This window comes from Saccopteryx leptura, chromosome 2, assembly GCF_036850995.1.
Source record: "Saccopteryx leptura isolate mSacLep1 chromosome 2, mSacLep1_pri_phased_curated, whole genome shotgun sequence".
NCBI classification, from domain to species: domain Eukaryota; kingdom Metazoa; phylum Chordata; class Mammalia; order Chiroptera; family Emballonuridae; genus Saccopteryx; species Saccopteryx leptura.
The window spans coordinates 298,345,775-298,372,171 of NC_089504.1; positions in this window are offsets into that span (position 1 = coordinate 298,345,775).

A 26,397-nucleotide genomic window follows, 5' to 3' on the forward strand; every position below is an offset into this window, starting at 1 on the left:
AACAACAAGTACTAGGGAGGATGTGAAGAAAAAGGAACACTGTGTACTGCTGGTGGGAATGCAGATTGATGCAGCCACTGTGGAAAACAGTTTGGCATTTCTTCAAAAATTTAAAAATGGAACTGCCTTTTGACCCAATAATCCTACTTTTGGGAATATATTCAAAAAATCCAAAACATTAATTTGAAAGAATATAAGCACCCCTATGTTCATTGTAGTATTACCATATTTACAATAGTCAGGATCTGGAAAACAGCCCAAATGTCCATCAGTAGATGAGTAGATAAAAAAGCTGTGGTTCATTTACACACTAAAATACTACTCATTACTAAAAGTAAAAAGAAATCTTACCTTTGGCTACAGCATGGATGAACCTGGAGATTATTAAGTTAAGTGAAATAAATCAGACTGATAAAGGCATAAAAATGATTTCACTTATATGCGGACTCTAACAAACATATAGGTGAAGGATGGCAAAGGGGTGGGAATTGGTGGTTGGTGACAAAAAGAGTTTGCTTGGGATTTGGGGCCCACAAAGCAGGGTACAGGTGAAGTATTGTTGAGTCGTTCACTTGAAACTTGTATGATTTTTGTAAGGCAATGTCACCCCAATAAATTCAATAAAATAAGAAGTAATGGAAGTATAGAAAAAAGAATGTTTCACCTACAAGGAACACTCTGAAGAAAGGTCTAAGAGTAGAAGACTACAGAACATGTTATGAAAAATGGTGGTGGATTGAAATGAAGTGAATGGAAATAGAAATTGTGGTCTGAGTTAATCAAGGACAGGTTGCAGAAGATGTATCAACATCTCTCAGCAGTGGAGTAAACTGAACAATTTTAGTTTTTAGGCAAATTTAGGAAGTAGTTGGGAAAGTCATAGTTAGGACCATAGTCAACAGTAAGTTTATTGACTGGAGATTTAACACTAGGACACTGATGACAACATCATACTTGAAAAAATAAAGTAGTAAGTTTCATTTTAGTTTGAGATTTAACTGAGGCATTTATGTAATAGTTTAAGTTTGAGGTTTGATAGTTTAACTTTGAGGTTCAACTGAGCATTTGTATAATGCCCAGTAATAATTCCAAAATATGAAAATGAAACTTTTGAAAGATATTCTCAAGTCAATTTTATTAACATGGTCATACATTATTTTCTCTAGTACTGCTAATTATTCCAGAAATTGGTGCACATTCAAAACTTAGATATTAATTAACTTATTTGAAAGTTATTGAAACTATTCTTAGATATTCATTTTTATTGCAGACATTGGAATTATAAACATAAGTATGATTAGAAACCTTTTAATAAAGAGTTTGAAAATAGTCATCAAGCTTAAATACCCCCCACACATTAAAATAATATGCATATTTCAAATCTTACACATAGAGGTGAGAATTTTATTAGAGATTTCCATTTATAGAGCTAATTAAAATTACAAAAATGAAATACATAAAGTAATAAAAAGGAGAGAAAAACTATTAAAAGAGAAAGAAAATATAATAATGTAAAAAGTGAGATGTCTACTGACTGCAGAGTTGAAATTTATTACTCAAGATTGGCTTTTCTTGCTAATATTTTCTTGATATCTTTCAGACACTAGAGTCAGCCAACATGACTGCTTTCTTTTTTTTTATTTCTTCTTCTTCTTTCCCAAGTGAGAGGAGGGGAGATAGACAGACTCCCACATGTGCCCGGACCGGGATCCACCCGACAAACCCTATCTGGGGCCGTGCTCACAACTGAGCTATTTTTAGCATCCAAGGCATCCTCAGCGACTGAGGCCAGGCGCTTGACCCAATCAAGCCATGAATGCAGGAGGAAGGGGTGAGAGAGAGAGAGATAGAAAGAGAGAGAGAGAGAGAAAGAGAGAGAGAGAGAGAGAAAGAAGGGGGAGGGGTGGAGGAGCAGATGGTCACTTTCCCCATATGACCTGCCCGGTAACCAAACCCAAGACATCCACACACCCGACAGATGCTCTACCACTGAGAACACCAGCCAGGACCATTGACTACTTTCTTCAAAGTACTTTTACTGGCTGTGGTATGCTTTCCAGGGTTAATTTTTGCCTGAGAGATTGTGCTGAGCCTGAAATTTTTGTATTGACTTTGGCACATGGAACATATCAACAAATTTAAGGATTGCTCTTCAATCATATTGAGTGAAATCATATCTGTATATTATTTGCAAAATCATGACATCTTCCTTTAAGAGGTCAAAGAACATTTGATTTTTAAAATGAATTAATCTTTTAAATGTTTGTTTCTAATATAGCTAAAAATCATTACAGTAATTAATGCAACCACACTGGTTGAGTTGAACTATAAAGAAAAAGTACTTTGACCTATATCTAATGTTTTGAGAATAATATTGCATACTTTTTTTCTGAATTGATAATGGGGCAATTTAATTAACCTTTTGCACATGTTATGTGTTGGGATAAGCAGTTTATTTTTGTCATCTGTTTCACTTTATGGGATCAAAATTACTGATGATATTACAATAAAATAAAGTGTATTTGAATATGATAGACAGCTGCTTAATTTACTTAAATTTTTTAAATATTTGAAATAATTTTTCATGTGATCTTAAGTGTGTACAATCTTTGTTAGGTATATTATTTAATGAGAGCACAATTTTAGATTATGTACAGAAATACATATTTTAAATACAATAATTTAAATTTCTTCTAAAAATTTACTAAATTACTACTTTATAGATTCCCTTTAAAATGGTTCACACATTATTTAATACATAACATTTTAATTGAAACCTAATAGCCTGGATTGATGATGTATGCTTGTTGGGGAGTGCTGGTGAATCACAGGCCAAAACATCCTCCTGAAAACAAAAAGTTTTTTATAACTACTGTGATATATAAAGGTAAGGCCTTTTTGCATTCTTGATAGTATGCTTGTTTTATTATTATTATTTCTAAACTTATTGCATAAAATTTTAAATAAATGTTTTTGTATTGATGAATATTATTTTATCAAAATTCACACCTTTTGGTCCAGAGAAAACAAATAATATAATACCCTTTCTGGCACAATGTTTATCTTGCTGTCACCTATTTCATTTTAGGAAAAGCTTGGCATCCCTAACTTTTTACCAGCCCCACCTCTGACTTCCCTGTCCCTCTTACTCTTAATGCTCAGAGTTTTCAGGAATTACAAGTGCAGATTTTCTCATAAACATCCAATGTTCATTTTCAGAATTTTTCAAAGCATGTTATTTATTTCAACAGTGAATATTTCAAGTGTTGGAGTAGATATTTGAGTAAGCACAGATTACTCAGTAATCTGCAAATCATTCTAGTTTCTCTAAATCTATATTCAGCAATTTCACTAACATTTCCTCCAAATATGTTTACCTGATATAGCATCTGTCTTGAGAGTTCACTCTACATGTACAACATGATCATTTTAAGCAGAAAAAGCTTCAGGAAATAAGTAAGTAAATATCTAAATTACTTAAATAGAATTTCACCAGGTGGTATTAGGAAACATTATATCTGGTAATTTTATGTAGAAAAAAAACACTATTAAAGTATCTTCAGTCATTTAAAAATATAGATATTCGAGTCTCATCGGATCACCCAATTATGGGTAAAGTAGTCTAAAAACATTCCAAAAAATGTTTTATTTATTCTTTTTTTCCTGACCTAATATCAGTTTGCTTTCACTTACACCCTCTTAGTTTCTCTTTTTCTAGCTGATGGGGATCAATTTAGCAATCTGCTAGAAAACATTAGAAAGATTTTATAGAAATATTGATAATGATTATAACCATTAAATGTTCTTATCCTTTAACCTTGAACAGCCAGACATCTTCTTAGTAATTTTAATCAAACTACTTTTATTTAATGAACATTTTTTAAAGCAAGAGAGATAAAGACAGACAGACTGACAGACAGGGACATACAGACAGGGACATACAGACAGGAAGGGAATGAGATGAGAAGCATCAATTCTTTGTTGTGGCACCTTAGTTATTCATTGATTGCTTTTCATATGTGCCTTAACCAGTGAACTCCAGCTGAACCAGTGACCCCTTGCTCAAGCCAGTGACCTTGGGCTCAAGCTAGCAATCTTGGGCTTCAAGCCAGTGACCATGGGATCATGCCTATGATACCACACTCAAGCTGGTGACCCTGTACTTAAGCTAATAAAGCCATGGTCAAGCTGGCGACTTTGGGATTTTGAATCTGGGTCCTCAGCATCCCAGTATGATGCTCTACCCACTGTGCTACCACCTGGTCAGGCTAATAAACATTTTAACTAAGTAAATATTTGTTACTCTATCCAGGAGTAGAAAAGCCACTCTCGTATGGAAGAAATGAAATGTTCTGAATTTTACAAAGACATTCAAACAGACTGAAACTTTGGTTCTTAAATATTCTATATATAACCAGGATAAATATATTTTCAAGTATTTTTTTTACTTCAAAATTTATATCCTCATAGATTAGGAGCCTAAAATAATAGAATGTACTTTTTCACTCTACAGTAATAAACAATTTAGCTGTCATTGCAGATATTTTTGATATTTATGTTTCTATGAAATGATCTCTTGAAGGAATTAAATAGCAATAGAGAAAATTTTATGCACAATATTTTTTTAATATTGTGTATAAAATCATGAATACTAAATTCACAATTTTTAAGTACAGAAAATATACCTGGAAATCTTGCAGGAAAAAGAAATTTAATTATTGATTATCTTTAATTTTCTGAAATTTTAAGCATTGCAAGTATTAAATGAGTAGTCAGTATTGTGTCATTTTTGAAAATCATGCACGTAAATGTACTGACACCAATTTATAACATAAGTATAAGGCTGAAGCTAACAAGGTCATCATGTTGTATTTGCTCATTACTCTCCAAATTCAGTAATTTTTCTCTGTAAGACAGTGATGATAATATTTACCACATGAGTCTTGTCATAAAATTACATGAGAAATAAAATAGCTAGAAAATCAAATAATTATTTTTAGAATTTTCTGGTTTTATGGTTTGGTGTCTGTCTTTAATTTTATAAAATTCTCAGTAATTATTACTTCAAATGCTTTTTATTTTTCTTTCTCATCTCTCTTTAGTGTCCCCATTTCAAATATATTACAACCCTTGGAATTGTTCCCCTGTCCTTGGGTATTCTGGTCTATCTTTTCTATTCTTTTATATGTTTGTATTTAAGTTTTGGAAGTTTCTATTAACATTAGTTCACTGATTCTTTCCTTGATTATATCCAATTTCCTATGTGCTCATCAAATATATTTTTATTTCTGTTTCCTTGCTTAGAGTTTTAGCACTCCTTCTTGTTTCATACAGTTTTCACCTCTCATATTTTTCATGCTGTCCATTTTTTTCCATTAGGTTCCTTTGCCACATTCATACTGTACTTATTTTAAATGTCTTGTCTGATAATTCCAAAATATCTGTCATAACCAGTTCTAGATCTGATTGTTGCTTTGTCCTTTCAGACTTCTAGACTCTTTTTTTTTATTTTGTTTTTTTTTATTTTTTATTGATTTTAATTTATTGTGTTTACATAGATTCTAGTGTTCCACCAAATACATCCCCACCCCCATGTTCCCCTCAACATCCCCCTTCCCCCCCTCCCCCAACAGCCTCCCACCATCCCTCCAGGATTTGGTTTTCTGCTCTCTATAATGCTGTGTTATATATATATATATATATATATATATATATATATATATATATATATATATATATAATCTCACCAATCTTTCTCTTCTCTAATCCCATACTCTCATCCCCTTTCCCTCAGTCCACTTTCCCTCTGGACCCTTTGATCTTGCTTCTGCCTCTATTCTGTTCTTCAGTTCACATTGTTCATTAGATTCCTAAAATGAGTGAGGTCATATGATATTTTTCTTGCTCTGCCTGGCTTATTTCAGTTAACATAATAGTTTCCAGGTCCATCCATGTTGTTGCAAAAGGTAAGATTTTCTTCTTTTTCATGGCCCCATAGTATTCCATTGTGTATACATAACACAGCTTTTTAATCCATTTGTCCACTGATAGACACTTGGATTGTTTCCAGATCTTGGCTATTGTGAAAATGTTACCATAAACATGAGAGTACATTTTTTCTTTTGAACCAGTGATTTGGTGTTCTTAGGATATATTTCTAATAGTGGGATAGGTGGGTCAAAAGGCGTTCCACTTTTATTTGCTGATCATATAATACTGTACATAGAAAACCCTAAAGTCTCAATCAAGAAACTACTGGACCTGATAAAAGAATTCAGCAAGGTGGCAGGATTTAAAATTAACATTTAGAAATCAGAGGCATTTTAAACACCAACAACGAACTATCTAAAAGAGAAGTTAAGAAAACAATCCCCTTCACTATTGCAACAAAAAAATAAAGTACCTAGGAGTAAATTTAACCAAGGAGGTTTAAGACTTGTACTCAGAAAATTATAAAACATTGATAAAAGAAAACAAGGAAAATACAAACAAGTACACGAAAGCATATACCGTGTTCATGGATAGGAAGAATAAACATCATGAAAATGTCTATACTACCCAAAGCAATTTATAAATTCAATGCAATTCCTTAAAACACCAATGACCTACTTCAAAGATATAGAACAAATATTCCAAAAATTTATATGGAACCAAAAAAGAACACAAATAGCCTCAGCAATCTTGAAAAAGAAGAATAAAGTGGGTGGTATCACACATCCTGATATCAAGTTATACTACAAGGCCATTGTACAAAAAAAATAGCTCAGTACTGGCATAAGAACAGGTGCATAGATCAGCGGTACAGAACAGAGAACCCAGAAATAAACCCACACCTTTATGGACAATTGATATTTGCAAAGGAGGTAAGAGTATACAATGGAGTAAAGGCAGCCTCTTTAACAAATGGTGTTGGGAAAACTTGACAGCTACCTGCAAAAAAAATGAAACTAGACCACCAATTTAGACTCTTTCTTATAATTTAACTTACTTTGAAAGCTGGAAATGCTGGACTCTATAAAAGGAATTAAGTATACTAATCTTCAGGATAAGATTTTAGATTATCTATCTAGAACTTAAATGGTGTTTTTTCTGTTTGTTGTAATTGTGGTGTCATGCCCTACATTTTCTCTATTGTTCTTGTTTTCGTCACCCTTGTTATCAATAAATATTTCTAGAGACTCATTAACTAAGGTCTGAAGGTTGTAATTTTTCAGTGGTAATCTGTTATCATACAGCACCCTGGCTGACGTGAAGATCAGATGTGAGGGGTAGGGGATTCTATGATCCTATGGATAATTTCAAACTAGTCCACAATTAGCCTCTAGTCATTTGTCAGTTACAGTTCAATATCTGCTTACCAATATTGGTCCCGGCTGTGGGCTTCTGCTCTCAGGCTTCTACACTAGGAAATTATGGACCATTTTTTATCTATCTTTCACTCTCCCAGTTTGTTATGTGACATCAATTCTGTGATGAATATAAGAAGAGCTGTTGATTTTCAGTCTGTTAATTTTTTTTCTTGTTTTGAAATGGGAGGGATGACTTCCAAGCTCAGTATGCGTTGGTGTGAAAACACTAGATTTTTTTCTTTAAAATATTTAAAATTTCAAAACAACTTGAAAATTTCTTAAAAAGATTTACCAGAGTAGAACTTCAATTAATATATTTAAATTATCTGCTTCAATACCTTATAACTTAAATGATAACTGGACCATAAAAATGAAGATATAAATTTATTTTTCTTTATCTTAGGCAATTGATTCCTTTACTACAATTCACCATCTGTAGAAGTAAAATTTCACAAGAATGTTCCATGCTTATTATCAAAGAAATTTAATGTAATGTTAATATACTTTCAGATTTTGACATTAACATTTAACTTTAACATTAATGTAAATTTTGGAATGATTTAATGAAGTGACTGGAGGATTTTAGTTTACTTTGGAGAACATAGAAATCTCTTGTTGGCTTTGAAGACATTTATTAATAAAATTAAAATATAAGTCCTGATCATTGGGATAATTTGGGAGCTTAGAATAAATAAGCAAATATATTTTAAATGCTGCCACAACACAGGCAATCTACAACTTGCATTTTGGAAAATGCTCGACAGGTCTGGTGACTGCAGCAGTAAATAATTTAGCCATCAACTCATAAATGACTTTAGGAATTTATTGGAGGATAATTCTCTGCCTCATTGGCCCCCAAAATGGACAAACAGTAATTGATTTTGATGGCATTCACAATGTACCTTCCCTTATTGAATAATAGAGTAGCACTCACAGATATAGCCCCAGGATACAGAAACAATTAAGTGGGTATCAAGATGTCATTAAGAGTTTATGTTTATGCATTTAATCAATCAACCTTCAACAGTTGTATTGCTTATGGAAAATTACCAATTCTAAAGTGCGAAATGGTATATATGTTGTACCAACAATTCTACACTTAAATAAAATATCCTGAACAGAGTCTAGTAACTGTTTAAAATACACCAAAAAAGGTGTCATGATTATCTTTTTGAAGTAATGAATTTAATACATCTTATCATTACTAAAGTATATGTATCACACTGAGTTTGTTAGAAAGAATAAAGCCAATATTGAATCCACCATAGGAGTTGTGGTGGGCATAATAATCAACTTATTGCCCCCAAAGATATCTACTTTAAAATTTCCCAAACATTTGACTCTGTTATCTTACTATATCAAATATGTTACCGTACCTGATAGTTATGAGTATTAGTGATCTTTAAATGGAAAGACTATCCTGGTTTATTAAAATGAGTCTAATATAATCACAAGAGTCCTTGTGAGTGAATAATGAAGGCAGGAGGATCAGGATCTGAGAGAGAGTTGAAGGTGCTATGCTGTTGATTTTGAAGATAGAGTGAAGGGTCATGGGTCAAAGCTTGTGAACATTTTCAGAAGCTGAAAAAAAAGAAAGATGTGAACAGCTTCTCCTTTAAGTCTATAGAAAGAATGCAGCTTTGCCAACAACTTTTTTAGCCCAGTGGAAACTATTTCACACTTCTGACCTCCAAACTGTAAGATAATATGTTTGTATTGTTATTAACCTATGCGATGTGGTAATTTGATACAGCAATAATAGGAAATATATAGACACATGAAGTTCAAAAATTCTAGAATACTGGATGATTGAGGACAACACAATAATGAACAATTGTTAAGTTATTGCTATGTGCTAAGCAGTATGTGGAATTACTCTTGTGTGTAACTTAACAATCACATTAACTTTTTGTAGATTGTATCATTATCTCCATTTTATAGATGTTAAAACAGAGACTTTGAAACTTTATATAACTGGCTCTGACAGATTTTATAAGGCTAGTGCTACTCTTCTAAAAAAGGGAGTCAGGCATGGAAGATAGTGCTCTGAACCACTAAGATGTACTGTCTTCCTCTATAAGGACAAGGCAGTGAGCTAATATATTTGTTAATGCTCTCCCTAAAGAGCATTACTTATAAGAATTAAACCCAACTTCTTTTGTTAGGATTCCGAGAACAGTATACTCTTGATGACTAAGGACAACATGAAGATGAGCCATAGTTCAGTTATTACTGTGTGCTAAGCAGCATGTCAAATAAATCTTAGGTATAAGTTAATAATTTTACATTAACTCTTTATATATATATTTATATGACTTTTTATATAGATATATATCATTTTCACTTTACAGATGTCAAAATTATTTAATTAATTATTCTAAAAATAATTAAAAATAATGAGCTAAAAAGTCTTCTATTTCCACGATAATATATAGAATAGGCATTATGAAGTCTACAAATGAGAAAAATATTGTTCTGTTTAGACTCTGTTTTGTTTTTCAATTTTTATTGAATTTATTGGCATAACATTGGTAAATAAAATTATACATAATTAATATATTGTATTGTGTGTTCACCACCCCAACTCAAGTCTTCTTCCATCACCATTAGCAAGCTCTTCTATCCCTCCCACCCCTGCAACTTCCCCTCTTGTATTTACACTCTATTTGAAAGCAGTACAAGCTGGAGTATTTAGATGAACATTTGTATCTTTAAGCATTCAGTCAAGAATAATAAATAGCCCTTGGCCTAGTGTTTCTATATTTCAATTAAATAATTGGGGGGATGATATCATGTTTTGCAGAGTATCCAGACAATGAGGGGAAATATTTAATTGAATCTGGAGTCCATCATAACCTCTCGAGTCTCCCCTACCCAGGAGGCTTATTGCAATGTGTCCTCATTTATTTCCATATAAATATCCACATTCTGAATCTTTCATCTGGTGAAAGTTCTGTTTCTGAAGTGGGACGACTATTGGAGCCAAATTTACCTATGAATAATTCAAGACATGGAGTTTTTCAGAGCATCAATTTCCTCATTGATAAAAATGTTTACTTTTACAATTAGTATGTGATTTAATGAAGTAATGGCTATAATGGACCCTGAACACTGCCAAGAACTCAATAAATAAGGTTAATGCTGGTCTGGATTTTATATGTTTAGATGTAGTCAATAGTATAAGCTCCACTTTCATCTCAGTTTATGGGTTTTGTGAGATATAAGTTAGGTCATATTTCTGAAAGTCTCACGAACCAAGTTTGCCTGCTTAAATCCTATGCCCTCTGCCTTTGTGAAATTATTTGTGGGGAAGCAAAGGAGGTTTTTTCTTCCTTTGTGCTTCTAATTCTCTGAACTGTGTTTGACGGAGTCAAGTTAGGGCCTTCAGAGGCCAGACAGAGCTGCTAATAGGTCTATTTGGTATAATGGCTGGGGTGTAATTACTCCTCAGTTCTGTGGATTTACAAGGAGACTATTATTGCTGTCTCGGAGCTGGCTGTTTAAACAAAGACATTTTCCCCAAATAGGCCTCTATGACAATTTTCCTCTCCATAGTTGGGAAACTATGAACTCCATGAACTCAGTTTATTTTCTTCTTTTAGTCTGCTGATCGCTGCAGGAGTTCTTTCAGAGACGCTACTAAGCATGGAGTACAGTTTTCTTCCTCCCTTGACTACCTTTTAACAGGAGTAGTTGGTTTTCAAAGATGAAATATAACAGGAAAACATTTTCAATTGATTCTGAGTTAATAAAATTTGTAATAGAACTATGGTCCTTTGACATTTTCTCCTTGAGATTTTTGGAAAGGCATTTTTATTTTATAAGTCTTTTTGCCTTATAATATTACCAAAAACACAGCCTACCATATTTCATTTCAACATGCTACTTTCTATACATTGTGGTATTTTTTCTTATGATACACAGTCTTATACTTAGTAATATTTGAATAAATAATTTAAAGGATAATAAATGAATCAAAACATAGAACATCTAGAACAAATTTAAGAAATGTTTTCACAATCCGATCCACTTTGTACTTCATTTTATTACTGTAAAATTCTACATTCTATTTTCCCAACAGTGACAATTTATCTTTTATATCTGAGTCAGCTGTATTCACTGTAAGGCTTTCTCTCTGGATCTGGATCTCAAAAAAATTAAAGGGATTATCCCTATTCGCTGTGTTAGTACTTCAATGACAGTAGACTAGGAAAGGCAGATGGTATTTTCATAATTGTATTTGTTGATATTTATTAACACAAAATATGATTGTGTGCTTAATTTTAACTTATTATTATTAAATAGTATATACCACAAATAGCAATGTTTCCTCATATAAGGTAGTATATTTCTGAAGAGGTACAGTTGTCAAACAGTTTACATTTATTAAAAAATGAATGCACAAATGAAAGAATAGTGTAAATTTACATACATAAAATTGTGAAGGAAATATACATGTAGCACATAAGAATCAAATTAATACATTCACATAAAATACTTTTCTAAGAAGCAATATTACTATGTTTTTACATATTTTGCTAATCATGTTAATGGCATAAATTGAAGTCATTGTGATCGTATTTTCTTTATAGATGTGAAAGAGATAGAAAAGTTCCAATATATATCTACTGTTAGGATGTTAGGTGGTAAACATGAGGTGACTTCCATTATTATGCTGCATTTAATATCTTACACAGATTAAATGTGATTAAGAAAAAAAGTGCTTTGATAAACTGTCTGCTAATGAGAATAATTTTAATTATCGGTATGACCTGTTGTTTTCCATGGAGAGGTATAAACTACATCACATTACGAGTAACCAAACAAAATTCACTGAATGGATCCTCTATGTGCGTTAGGTAAGCTATCAGATTCCTTCAGTATCCTCACTTTACGGTATTTCTTGGTCTAGGGTTTGTCACACACATAATTCTCTCTTGCTCTTGTTTTCTTCATTGACTTCTCCTGTCTCAGACTGCATTTGCTACTGCTGCTGTTACCCTCCTACACAACAAAAGACTCTGATGAAAGTCCTTTTGTCCCCTGCTGTGTCAAGGTGCCAAGCCATTTCCTCTTCCACAAAAAGGTTAGAACTCTCATTTATTCTATTTACTTTGCACTGTTACCTGGGCACCAAGAAGGAAAAAAAAATTACTGTGTTTTATAGATTTCATAAAAACAGTTGCTTTATTTGCTTTACACAGGCTTTGTCTTTACAGGTTTTCTCCATATGTTATAGCCATGAGGTTGTGGTGAATAGAGTACTTTGATTACTTGAGACAAATGACACAATGACTTCCAAGGCTTCATAAACAAAATCTTTGTTTCAACAACAAACTCTTTATCAGAATGTCCAGGTGCTTCCATTTTCTGCATCACATCAGACCAGTGTTTCAGAATCAGAGATGAGGGACAAGTGAGGCTGCATTTACACTAAAACCTCACTGAAAGCAAAACAGTGTCCAGAAATGATTTAGAAAGTTGTCCTGTTTAGAACACGTGCCAACACTAACAAAGGAAATTATCAAAAGATTCTTCCCCAGTATTTTTATATGTTGTTCCAGGGATGTGTAATTTTTTTATGAATTTAAGGATTTTTTTTGTTTTGATTTTAGCAAGAATGTGAGAGAGAAAAAAAAGGGGGAAAGAGAAAGAAGGACAGACAGGAAGGGAAAGAGATGAGAAGGATCAGTTCTTTGTTGCAGCACTTTGGTTGTTCACTGATTGCTTTCTCATATATGAACTGACCGGGGGATTAGATTAGGCCAAGTGACCCCTGACCAAGTGACCCCTTGCTCAAGCAAATGACCATACACTCAAGCCAGCAACCATGGGGTCAAGTCCATGACCCTGTGCTCAAGCTGGTGAACCCATATTCAACCAATGAACTTGGCGTTTCGTACCTGGGTCCTCAGCATCCCAGTCTAACACTCTATCCATTGCACCACTGCCTGGTCAGGCATGTGTGGGTGGAGCGCAGAGCACATTCCAAGCAGCTGTGGCTGATGCAATGCTGTGAGAATACTCCAGCTCCCAGAAGCTTCCTGGGCATTCCCAGGAAGGAAGCTTGCCCACTATAAGGAAGTGACTTAGTGCCAACCACGCAGCTCCCTGATCTTTTCAGCCATTGGCTACAAAGGACACGCTGTAACATCCTATTGGCTGAACCCATGTATATAAGCTAGTTTACTTCCTGAATAAAGTGGATCTGCGTCACTGAACCTGGTCCCCGAAGCTGGGTCTTTGCGTCTCCGTCGTCCTCACCCCCAGCAGGACTTGTTCACAGGCATGAATTCAAGATATAATTAAAAGAAAAGAAGCCTGTGGACTTTATAACCAACTCTACAATAAACTGACTTACTTTACCTACTCTTTTAGTCAAATGCTTCAATGAGAAGATGATTTTGCTTATCTTGGCAGCAGTAAACTCTCTAAAAGTATGTTTCTGTCTTTATGTAGTCTATTTTTTATATAAATTGAATTAATAACATGTATTTAAAGAAAAAGCACAAAATAATTCTCAATTGTGTTTTAATGATGTTTTTTTAATCATCCAAGTAATATATTATTTATCGCAGAACATTTCAGATTACTAATTTATCAAACTAAAAGTATAAGATGAATTAATAAAAGTATAAATAATAAATACTTTATAGCTTTGACACATGAAGCAACATTAACACATATTTTTCTTCAATTTTGAGATGCCTAAGGATTTTTCTAAGAGGCAGTAGTAAATACAAATCCATGTTTGATGCATTATACAGAATCTAGTTATCTATTTGCTTATCTAATAATCTATCTGGCTTTTTGCATATCTAACTACCAATATAATTGTCACTGAAACTATAAAAAACAGATAAATGTAGACTGAGCATAAATTTCTGTGTATCTCCATCATAGAAACAAAATCATATAAAAAATAAGAGACTCTTTCTTATATGTTACTAAGAAGTAATAATCAGACAAGAGAAATTTTAAAAAGTGAAAGAGAGATCTCAAATTGCATATACACATTAATTTCTTCAAAAATTTTGTGGGTTTTTTTTTTTTTTTTTTTTTTACTTTTCCGAAGCTGGAAACAGGGAGGCAGTCAAACAGACTCCCGCATGCACCTGACCGGGATCCACCCAGCACGCCCACCAGGGGACGATGCTCTGCCCATCCGGGGCATCGCTCTGTCACAACCAGAGCCACTCTAGCGCCTGGGGCAGAGGCCAAGGAGCCATCCCCAGCGCCTGGGCCATCTTTTTGCTCCAATGGAGCCTCGACTGCGGGAGGGGAAGAGAGAGACAGAGAGGAAGGCGGGGGGTGGAGAAACAGATGGGCACTTCTCCTGTGTGCCCTGGCCTGGAATCGAACCCGGGACTCCTGCACACCAGGCCAACGCTCTACCACTGAGCCAACCGGCCAGGGCCTGTGTTTTATGTTTAAATAAAATATAAGTTTTACTTATATTTTGTTTGAAATGATAGTTATAGCTGTCACTCAACTATACCACTTTCCTGCCATAATATAAATATCTTCTTGTTAAATTAAAGAAAAATAGTCACATAGTTATTTTCTACTTAATTTTTAATGTAAATTTTAATGTGTTCTTTTATGTAAATAATACAATAATTGATTTGTTTAATTTTTATCTAATTGGATGACACACTGCAATTCAGATAGAAAAATTTGCTATGATTCCATCTGCATTATTTTTAGAACTACAGGCAAAGACTTACCAGTATGACGTGTTTCAGAAAAATTCAATGCTTTCTATATGTTAACAGCTAATATTTTGCAAGAATTGCACCAAGAACCTTGTTAATAAGGCTACATTGCATTTCATTTATTAGAAGTCTTATTTCTAATAAGGACATCTTCATATTCATTGTATTCTTTACAGAATTAAAAAAAATTGTGAATATTAGTTGAAGATCTGTGTATTCTAATTGACATTTGGACATGTGCAGTTTTAAGACCATTCAGATTAATATCTTAAATGTCATCTGTGAAGCTTTTTACATTGTCTTTTATTCACATGTAAAATAAAAGTTTTACAAATTATATCCTTTTCTTTAAATATAGAAACCAATAATATATTTGTATATAGCATTACATTTGTTACTAACCATGACTTAAGACAATAATGACAGCATAGATGCTTTTTGGACATTCTAAAAAGATTTTGCAGAAATCCCAAATATTTCAAACAAGTAGATTTGTCTTGGCTTTTTTACTTTCACTAATAGTAAGTGACTAAACATAGCTATTCATTTGCTTCAAGTCAATCTTGAAAACTCCCTGAGCTCAAAATAACAAATTAGTGAAAAAACATTAAGGGCACTTCAGATATCTTCCTTGTAAATTTTAGCTGAATTTTCACTTATGGCTCTTTAAGAGCCTGAAAAATACATTTCTGTCTAGATTTAGGCTGAATTCTGTTTAAAAAAATACTGAAATTTTATAAGCATACTTATTATTTTGCTAACATAAATAAATTTTCTTGATTTTTTAAACATATTTCTACATCATCTTTTTTTTAAAATTTTATTTAGACTATTAATTTTAATGGGGTGACATCGACATTGATCAATTAGAGTACATAAATTCAGAGAAAATATCTCCAGATCATTTTGACATTTCATTATGTGGTATACCTGTCACCCAAAGTCAAATTGTCTTTGGTCACCTTTTATTTGGTTTTCTTTGTGCTCCTTCCCTACCCACACCCCCTCCCTCTACTCCCTCCCCCTCCCTGTGGTAACCACCACACTCTTGTCCATGTCCATGAGTTTCCATTTTGTCCCACCTATGTGTGGAATCATACAATTCTCAGTTTTTTCTGATTTACCTATTCTACTCATTATAATGTTATCAAGGTCCCTCCATGTTGTTGTAAATGTACCTACATATGTCATCATTTTTTATGGCTGAGTAGTATTCCATAGTATATATGTACTACTTCTTCTTTATCCAATCATCTATTGAAGGGCTTTTTGGTTGTTTCCATGTCTTGGCCACTGTGAACAATGCTGCAGTGAACAGGGGGAGGCATGTGTCTTTATGTACCAATGTTTTTGAGTTTTGAGGGTATATACCCAGTAGATTAGTGGCCCCCAACCTTTTTTGGGCCACAGACAGGTTTAATGTCAGAAAATATTTTTATAGACCTGCCTTTAGTGTGGGACAGATAAATGTATCACGTGACCGAGACAAGCGTCAAGAGTGAGTCTTAGACGAATGTAACAGAGAGAATCTGGTCATTTAAAAAAAATAAAACATCGTTTGGAATTAAATATAAATAAAACAGAAATAATGTAAGTTATTTATTCTTTCTCTGTGGACCAGTACCAAATGGCCCATGGACCAATACCGATTCGCGGCCCGGGGGTTGGGACCACTGCAGTAGAGGGATTGCTGGATCATATGGTAGTTCTATTATTATTTTTTTTGAGAAACCACAATACTTTCTTCCACAATGGTAGGACTACTTTAAATTCCCACCAACAGTGAATGAAGGTTCCTTTTTCTCCACAGCCTCTCCAACACTTATTACCTGTCTTCTTGATAATAGCTAATCTAACAGGTGTGAGGTGGTATCACATTGTAGTTTTGATTTGCATTTCTCTAGTAGCTAGTGAAGATGACCATCTTTTCATATATCTGTTGGCCATTTGCTTTTTTTCTGGGAGAAGTGTCTGTTCATGTCTTCTTCCCATTTTTTTATTGAATTGTTTGTTTGTTGTTGTTTTGTGAGTTTTTTGTATATTTTGGATATTAGGCCCTTATCTGACCTGTTGTTTGAAAATATCATCTCCCATTTAGTTGGCTGTCTATTCATCTTGTTGTCAGTTTCTTTTGCTGAGCAAAAGCTTCTTAGTCTGATGTAGTCCCATTCATTTATCTTTGCCTTCGCTTCCCTTGCCTTTGCAGTCAAATTAATAAAATGCTCTTTATGGCCAAGGTCTATGAGTTTAGTACCTATGTTTTCTTCTATGTAATTTATTGTTTCAGGTCTTATATTTAGGCCTTTGATCTATTTTGAATTATTTTTGGTACAAGGGGACAAACTGTAGTCGAGTTTCATTCTTTTGCGCATGGCTCTCCAGTTTTCCCAGCACCATTTATTGAAGAGCTTTCTTTTCTCCACTGTGTGTTTTTGGCTTCTTCATCAAAGATAATTTGACCATATATATGGTTTTATTTCTGGGCTCTCTATTCTGTTCCATTGGTCAGAGTTTCTATTTTTCTGTCAATACCACGCTGTTTTGATTATCATGGCTCTACAATATAATTTGAAGTCAGGTATTGTAATGCCTCCAGCTTTGATCCTTTCCCTAAGGATTACTTTGGCTATTCAGGGTTTTTATAGTTCCATATAAACCTGATGATATTTTGTTCCATTTCTTTAAAAATGACATTGAAATTTTGGTGGGAATTGCATTATAGATATTTGTATCATATATAGCTTTGGGTAATATGGTCATTTTGACTATATTTATTCTTCCTATTCCAAGAACAAGGAATATATTTCCATTTCATTGTATCTTTTTTGGTTTCCCTTAACAATGCTTCGTAGCTTTCATTATATAAATCCTTTCATTCTTTGTTGTTTATTCCTAAGTATTTTATTTATTTTTTTGTTGCAACCATAAAAGGAATTTTTTTAGTTTGTTTTCCAATGTTTTATTGATGGCATATAGAAAGGCAATAGACTTCTGTATATTAATTTTGTATCCTGCGACCTTACTGTATTGATTTATTGTTTCTAATAGTCTTTTTGTGGAATCTTTGGGGTTTTTAATGTATAGGATCATATCATCTACAAAAAGTGAAACCTTTACTTCTTCTTTCCCAATTATTTATTTCTCTGGTCTGATTGCTCTGGTTAGAACTTCCAATACTACGTTGAATAAGAGTGGAGAGAGTGGGCAACTTTGTCTTGTTCCTAATTTTGGAGGAAAAGTCCTCAGTTTTATGTCATTTAATATGATGTTCGCTGTTGACTTGTCATAATGGCTTTTATTATGCTGAGATATTTTTTTTCCATACCCATTTTGTTTAGTGTTTTAAACATAAAATGATGTTGTATTTTATCAAGTGCCTTTTCTGCATCTATTGATAGAATCACATAGTTTTGTTCTTTGTTTTGTTGATATGGTATATTACGTTAACTGTTTAACATATGTTGAACAATCGTGATTCTGGGATAAATACCACTAGATCATGATGAATATTTTTTTAATGTGTTGTTGTATTCGATTTGCTAGTATTTTGTTTAGAATTTTTGCATCTGTATTCATTAGAGATATTGATCTATACTTTTCTTTCTTTGTGTTGTCTTTGCCAGGTTTTAGTATGAAGATTACGTTGGCCTCACAAAATGTGTTTGGAAATATTGCTTCTTCTTCAATTTTTTGCAAGACTTTGAGTAGAATAGAAACCAAATCTTCTTTGAATGTTTGATAGAATTCACTAGTATAGATGTCTGGCCTTGGACTTTTATTTTTTGAGAGGTTTTTCAAAGTTGTATTTATTTCCTCCCTATTTATGGGTCTGTTTAGGCTTTCTGCTTCTTCATGAAACAGTACAGGAAGATTGTATTGTTCTAGTAATTTATCCATTTCTTCTAGATTATTAAATTTGATGGCATATAGTTTTTCATAGTATTCTATAATAATTCTTTGTATATCTATGATATCTGTGGTGATTTATTCTCTTTCATTTTGGATTTTGTTTATATGAGTCTTTTACCTTTTTTCCTTAGTGAGTCTTGCCAGGGGTTTGTCAATTTTGTTTATCTTTTCAAAGAACCAACTCCTTGTTTTATTGATTTTTTCTATAATTTTTCTGTCTCTACTTCATTTATTTCTGCTCTGATTTTTATTATTTTCTTTCTTCTGCTGATTTTGGGTTGCTTTTGTTCTTCTTTTTCTACTTCCTTAAGATGTGATGTTAAGTTGTTTACTTAGATTCTCTCTTGTTTGTTCCTATAGGCCTGTAGTGATATGAGCTTTCCTCTTATTACTACTTTGCTGCATTCTAGAGATTCTGATATGTTGTATTTTCATTTTTGTTTGTATGTATGTATCTTTTGATCTCTGCTTTTATTTCTTCTTTGACCCTCTCATTTTTTAGAAGTATGTGGTTTAAATTCCACATTTTTGTGGGTTTGTATACTTCTTTTTTGCTGTTGAATTCTATTTTCAAAGCTGTATGGTCAGAGAATATGTTTGGTATAATTTCAATCTTTTTGAATTTGTTGATGTTAGTTTTGTGCCAAACATATGGTCAATTCTTGATAATGTTTCATATATAATGTATAATGGAGAAAAATGTATACTCTGGTGGTTTGGGATAAAATGTTCTGTTAATGTCTATCATATCCAATTGTTCTAGTGTTTTGTTTAAGGCTCATATTTCTTTATTGATTTTCAGCTTGGATGAACAATCTAGAGCCATCAGTGGTGTATTGAGGTCTCCAAGTATGATTGTATTTTTTTTGGTTTTTATTTTTAGATCACTTAGTAGATGTCTTATATACTTTGGTGCTCCTTGGTTTGGTGCCTATATTAAGAAATGTTATGTCTTCTTGATTCAGTGTCCCCTTTATCATTATGAAATTACCATCTTTGTCTCTGATTACCTTTGTTTTCTTATAGTCAGCATTGTTAGATATGAGTTTGGCTGCACCTGCTTTTCTTTGGATGTTATTTGCTTGGAGAATCATTTTCCAACCTTTCACTTTGAATTTGTTTTTATCCTTGAAGCTTAGATGTGTTTCTTGAAGCATACTGTTGGATTTTTTTTTATGATCCATTCTGTAACCCTGTGTCTTTTTATTGGTGAGTTCAATCCACTTATATTTAATGTAATTATTGACACCTGAAGGTTTTCTATTGTCATTTTATATATTGCTTTCTGATAGTTCTGTATCTTGTTTGGTTCTTCTCTTTTTTTTTGTCATTTGTTTTTGTTTGGTTGTATTCTATACTTTTATCCGCTTCTTTTTTTTTAAACCATGTGTTTCTGTAGTGGTTTTTTTTTGTTTTTTTTTTTTAGCAGTGGTTACCATTGAGTAATAGAAAGAATATATGTCATAATCATTGTAGTACATTACCTCATGAGTGCTTTAGCACTCCATCCTCCTTTGCTACTGTTAATTTTTGTCTTCTCCCCTTTTTTGTTTTTGTTGTCACAGATTAATCTTATTTTTAATGTGATCTTGATAGAATTTTTACTTGTAATTTTGTTTTGTTTTGTTCTTTCTATATAGTCAAATGAGCCCCTTCAGTATTTCCTGATGTGGGGTTTTCTGGTGATAAATTTTCTCATCTTTTCTATATCAGTGAATGTTTTTATTTTCTTTTTGTATTTGAAGGATAGCTTTGATGGATAAAATATTTTTGTCTGAAAGTTTCTCTCTTTCAGTACTTTAAATATTGGGGCCCACTGTCTTCTGGCTTGTAGAGTTTCTCCTGAGAAAACTGATGATAGCCTAATGGGTCTTCCTTTATATGTAGTATTCTTCTTTTCCCTGGCTGCCTTGAGGATTTCTTTGTCATTGTTTTGTGATAATATTATTATGATGTGTCTTAGAGTAGGTCTTTTAGGGTTAAGGCAACTTGGTGTTCTGTTTGCTTCTTGTATTTGAGGCTCTAATTCTTTTCATAGGCTTGGGAAGTTCTCTTTTATTATTTGCTTGAATATGTTCTCCATTCCATTTTCTCTCTCTCCATCTGATATAACCAGTATTCTGATATAGCTCTTTCTGGTGGAGTCAAAAAATTCCCTTAGGGATTTCTCATTTTTTTAAATTCATGAGTCTTTCTCCTATTCTCTCTGTAGTGTCTCTACTTGCCTGTCTTCTATGTCACTAATGCTTTCTTCTACTCAGCCTGTTCTGTTAGCTAAGCTTGTTACCTCAGTTTTCAATTCATATATTAAGTTTTTCATTTCTGTTTGATTTCTTTACATAGTTTCAATTTCCTTGGTGATATATTCTTTTTGTTCATTGAATTGCTTTTTGAGCTCTCTAAATTGCCTTTCCATGCTTCTCTGTATTTCCCTGAATAATTTTAAGACTTCTATTTTTAATTCTCTGTCATTTAATGCCAAAATTTCCAAGAAATTGAAATTGTTTTCTTGAGATATTTTATTATCTATGAGCTACATCTCTATATTTTGTATTCATGACACTTGATTTCTTTTCCCTTAATGGCATTTGGGAGTGGTATTGTTTGTTAATAACTAACACCTGGGGAACATTTTTTTTTTCATTTTCTGTTGCATGAGGTTTTAAAATTGTTTCTATATACTTTGGCATCACTGATTCCAAATCTGAAATCCATTTTTTGGTGCATACTTTAGTTTTGATGTAATTTTAATTTCTTTTTGTTACAGTTAATGGCATGCATTGGTTTTTAAATTGCAGTTAAAGGGCAACAACTTTTGGATTGAACATAACCAAAAGGCAATTAATGTTGTACAAACATGACTTTTATGTAATTCTAGTTTTTCTTAAATGTAAAAAATCATCTGATTAAAAACACCCTCTTATTTGCTTTAAGATTGAATCATGGCTTCTTCAAGTAGGCGTAAATGTAAGAATAGTCCTGACACCTTCTGTTATATATGTGGCTGTTACACACTTCAATGTCAAAGGCACAATATTTCATCATGTATGATACGTGCATATATTGCCTATTTTCAAGTTCCCCTTGGTGATTAAGACAAGAATTGGGCTCCTCATATTCTGTGTCATAATTGTGAGGAAATGCTTCATGACTGGACAAAAGGAAAACTGAAAGGAATGCCTTTTGGTATTTTCATGGTTTGGTGTGAACCTAAGGACCACAGCAGTGACTGTTATTTCTGTCTGATCCTTACAAAGGGCATCAGCAAGAAAAAACGGCATATGATCCTAATATTCCTTCAGCAATATGACCTATCCTGTACTCTGAGACACTCCCAGTTCCAGTTTTCAATGCTTTTATTTCTTCTAAGGAAAAAGAAAGTGAACATGGTGATCATGTGTATTTTGATAAGATACATGAGGAAATGGTTGTAGAATCTGAAGGGTCTTCTTCTGATGCCAAGCAGTCATTAATCCTTCAGCAGTTTAGCCAACCCAAATTGAATGACTTAGTAAGAATGACATAAAAATTGTCCTGCACTTTCTGAAGTATGAGAAGCATAACTGGATCATTTGTGTGGATCTTAAAATGGTAAATTTCCTGCTAGTACAACAGAGAGGTTTCACAAAGTATCCTTCCTTTCTGTGTTTGTGGGACAGCTGAGTTCGGGAGAAACACTGGACACAGAAGGAGAAGCTGAAATGAGAAGCTCTGAAAGTAGGAATGCAAAATATTGTGAATGAACCTGTAATTAATCAAGACAGGATCATTTTCCCCCACTTCACATCAAACTTGGCTTAATGAAGCAGTTTGTTTGGACTTTGAATAGAGAAAATGAATGCTTTCAACATATTATTTCTGCTTTTCCTGCCTTGTCTTTCAAGAAGGTAAAAGATCCCGGTCAGGCGCATGCGGGAGTTTGTCTGACTACCTCCCCATTTCCATCTTCAGAAAAATACAAAAACTAAATAAATAAAAGGAAAAATACAACAAAAAAGAAAAGAGAAAAAAAAGGGCATTCCCTTGTGCTAAAGCTCCAGGGAGCATGAAGTGAGCTTGAGTATGTCCTATGAAACAGGGAGCTCTATGTTGACATATAAGTCTTTGATGAAGGAGGAACTGCTGAAATAGTTCATCAGCATTTGTCCCTAAGACAGCAGTCCTTATAGTGGAAACACCATAAGTAAATATTTGCTGTCTGTCTATAGATTAAGGGGGTAATATGGCAAATGCTGAAAAGCCATGATCTTTGTGCCCCTCCCCCAACCCTCTCCCTCTCCTCCCCCACCCTGTAACCCCAACACTGTTGTCCATGTCTCTGAGTCTCATCTTTATGTCCCACCTATGTATGGAATCATATAGTTCTTAGTTTTTTCTGATTTACTTCTTTCACTCAGTATAATGTTATCAAGGCCCATCCATGTTGTTGTAAAAGATCCTATGTCATCATTTCTTATGACTGAGTAGTATTCTATAGTATATATCAATATATACCAAAGTTTTTAATCCACTCGTCCTCTGATGAACACTTGGGCTGTTTTGAAATATAACCCTTATAAAAAAAAGAATGAAAAATATATCATCTATAGATAATGAAGTTCAAAATGAAAAGGACAGAATAAGACAAAAAGAAGATAAAATGATCAAAGTGGAAAAAATAAATAAAAGAGCAAGAAAAAAATGAAAAAAATTATAAAAAATGTATTTTTCCTGCTTTTGAGAGGTAACTTCTTCTTTTTTCCTTTTTCTTATCAGCAGGTGGTACTGTACTACAGGTTTTGCCCCGGGGCATTCTTGAGTAGAGATTTGCTGGTTTGTTGCTGTGGCAATTTCATAAGCTAGGCTTCAGTTCCATTGGTAGGTGGCACTTGTTAGGGTGTGCAGGCTCCAACAATGGGAGAGTCAGTTGTTTTCCAGGTGCCTCTCCACACATCTCTCCCTCTTAGCCAGCAGCCTGGGGACTCAGCTGTGATGTTGCCCCAGCCACTGCTTGCTGAGCAAGAGACTCTAAAAGTTGCCAAGTCCTTCCTCCAACACTGCTCAAAGCACAGTTCTTGTAAGGCTGTGCCAAACAGAGCTACCAACTAAAGCAGGCAGGACTGGGAGCCAATTGCTGATTAGGTGCCTTTCTAAGGGCCCCCGGGCATGTTTATTACATCTCAGCACTCTGCGGGTCTAATCTCCACAGGCTTTTCTCCCTGTGTCCTGTTTGGAATCCCGCATCCCCGCTCCCACGACTTCTGCAGCACTCAGAGGTCTGCTCTGCAGGAATGTTCTTTGTGACCTGTATTGGTTGGTGGAGGTGCTCCACCTAGGGATCCCAGCCCTTGTGCACTTCTTGTGCTGTTGGTTGGGGATCCGGGACCACACAGAAATGCTGGCTACAGCCCATGCAGAAGTCCGCTGCTGACAATCTCTGGTCTAGCCCCTCCACCGTGAATGTGCATGCTCACGCCAGAGGTGCCAGGTAGAGCCAGTCGCACACTACTCGTGATCATAGACCAGGAGCACACAAAGCCCAAAAGCTGCTCCGACACCATCCTCCGTGGGTAACCTGCTCTGGCCACCTCCATCTGAGCCTGCCCCCCATGCTAGCCAGCACTCTCTCTCCTCTGCTTGATCATCTGCCCTAGCCCAGCTTCTTCCCTCTGCTCCAAATCCTCCATTTCTTTCAGTTCCAGGCAAGAGCGGCCCTTCCTCAGATCTGTGAAGAAAGCAGAATGCTCCATTCTCTGTCTTATTTACTTCAGAGTGGATTATATATTCAGCCACCTTTTTGCCCAATCGTACCTTTGTCTGGTGTGTGTATATTTCAGATGCTCCTGAGATTGTTTCTCTGTCTCTAGTTGTTGAATTTATTGAAATTTCAGGGGAAGATATTGGAAGTACCCCTCATGGCATCATTTCTCTGACATCACTCCAACATCATCTTTTTAATAAAATTTCTGTTGTGAAACATACTTATAATGAATGAAATATACATCTACTTCATCAAAACTATCTTTCAGATATACTTTATAAAAAAACTATATTTTAAATATTAAATCAATGAAATGATCAAATCAAAGTAAAATTGGATGTCTTAGTTACTTACATCATTATTTCTTACATTTTAATCAGAGATAAGCAATTGTCATTAATGAGAGACAAACAATAATTCATCAGCACTGAGTCCTCACCTCTACCCAGCAGTTACATTGCTTAATGAGGCAGTGAGAAATAAGGCTAGTTACCACTAAGCTTTGCCCCATCCCTTACTGTTAGCAAGGTCCAGTAGAATTGAGTTACATGACCATCAACATCAATAGGGAGCGGCAAAGAGGTTGGAAGTGAGCTGTTTGACAATCCACTCTTCTCCCTGACCTGCTCTTGTTTGAGCAAGGTTCAGTGGGTGTGATGAGTTTACACCTAAAGTGGTACTGTCATTGATGCCCCACTTTTGTGAGGAAAATGTTACCAGGGCTGAAGAATCTAAACTTCCATCCCATCCATCTTCAATGAAGTGGTGTGACTCAGTGTGAATCTGAAGGGGCTCTCAGTGAGAAGCTGAACATATACATCCACCCAGCCACCATTTTATATCTTAAGAAGAGCCTCTTTAATTAAAAAATAATAATATTAAAAATAAGTTTCATAGTGTAAATATAAACACCAAGAATAAAAAAGAAATTACTAACTATACCAAAAACAAATCATAACTTGAATGAGAAAGGACAATAAAATATGCCAACAATCAGGTAAGTTAACTGTTGGAATTAACTAATAAGGGTTTGTTTTTTTTTTGTTTGTTTTTCATGAAGCTGGAAACGGGGAGAGACAGTCAGACAGACTCCCGCATGCGCCCAACCGGGATCCACCCGGCACGCCCACCAGGGGCGATGCTCTGCCCCTCCAGGGCATCGCTCTCCCACGACCAGAGCCACTCTAGCGCCTGGGCCATCTTTGCTCCAATGGAGCCTTGGCTGCGGGAGGGGAAGAGAGAGACAGAGAGGAAGGAGGGGAGGGGGGTGGAGAAGCAAATGGGCGCTTCTCCTATGTGCCCTGGCCGGGAATCGAACCTGGGTCCCCTGCACGCCAGGCCGACGCTCTACCGCTGACCCAACCGGCCAGGGCCACTAATAAGGATTTTAAAGCAGATATAAAAGGTGCTTTTACAGATTTGCTTGAAAATGGAAAATAAAATTTTCAGCAAAGAAAAAAATCATAGAAATCAAATGAAAATTATAGAACTGAGAAATAAAATAACACATATTTTATAATGTCATAAATTTGTTCAATAGTAGGAGATAAAAAATGGCATAGTCAGTGAACTAGAGGACAGATCAATAGAATTTATTTAGTCTAAAACACATAGAGTAAAAACTGAAAAAAAATAATGAGTCTCAGGGTTATGTGGGACAATATCAAAAGAGCTAATATTCATA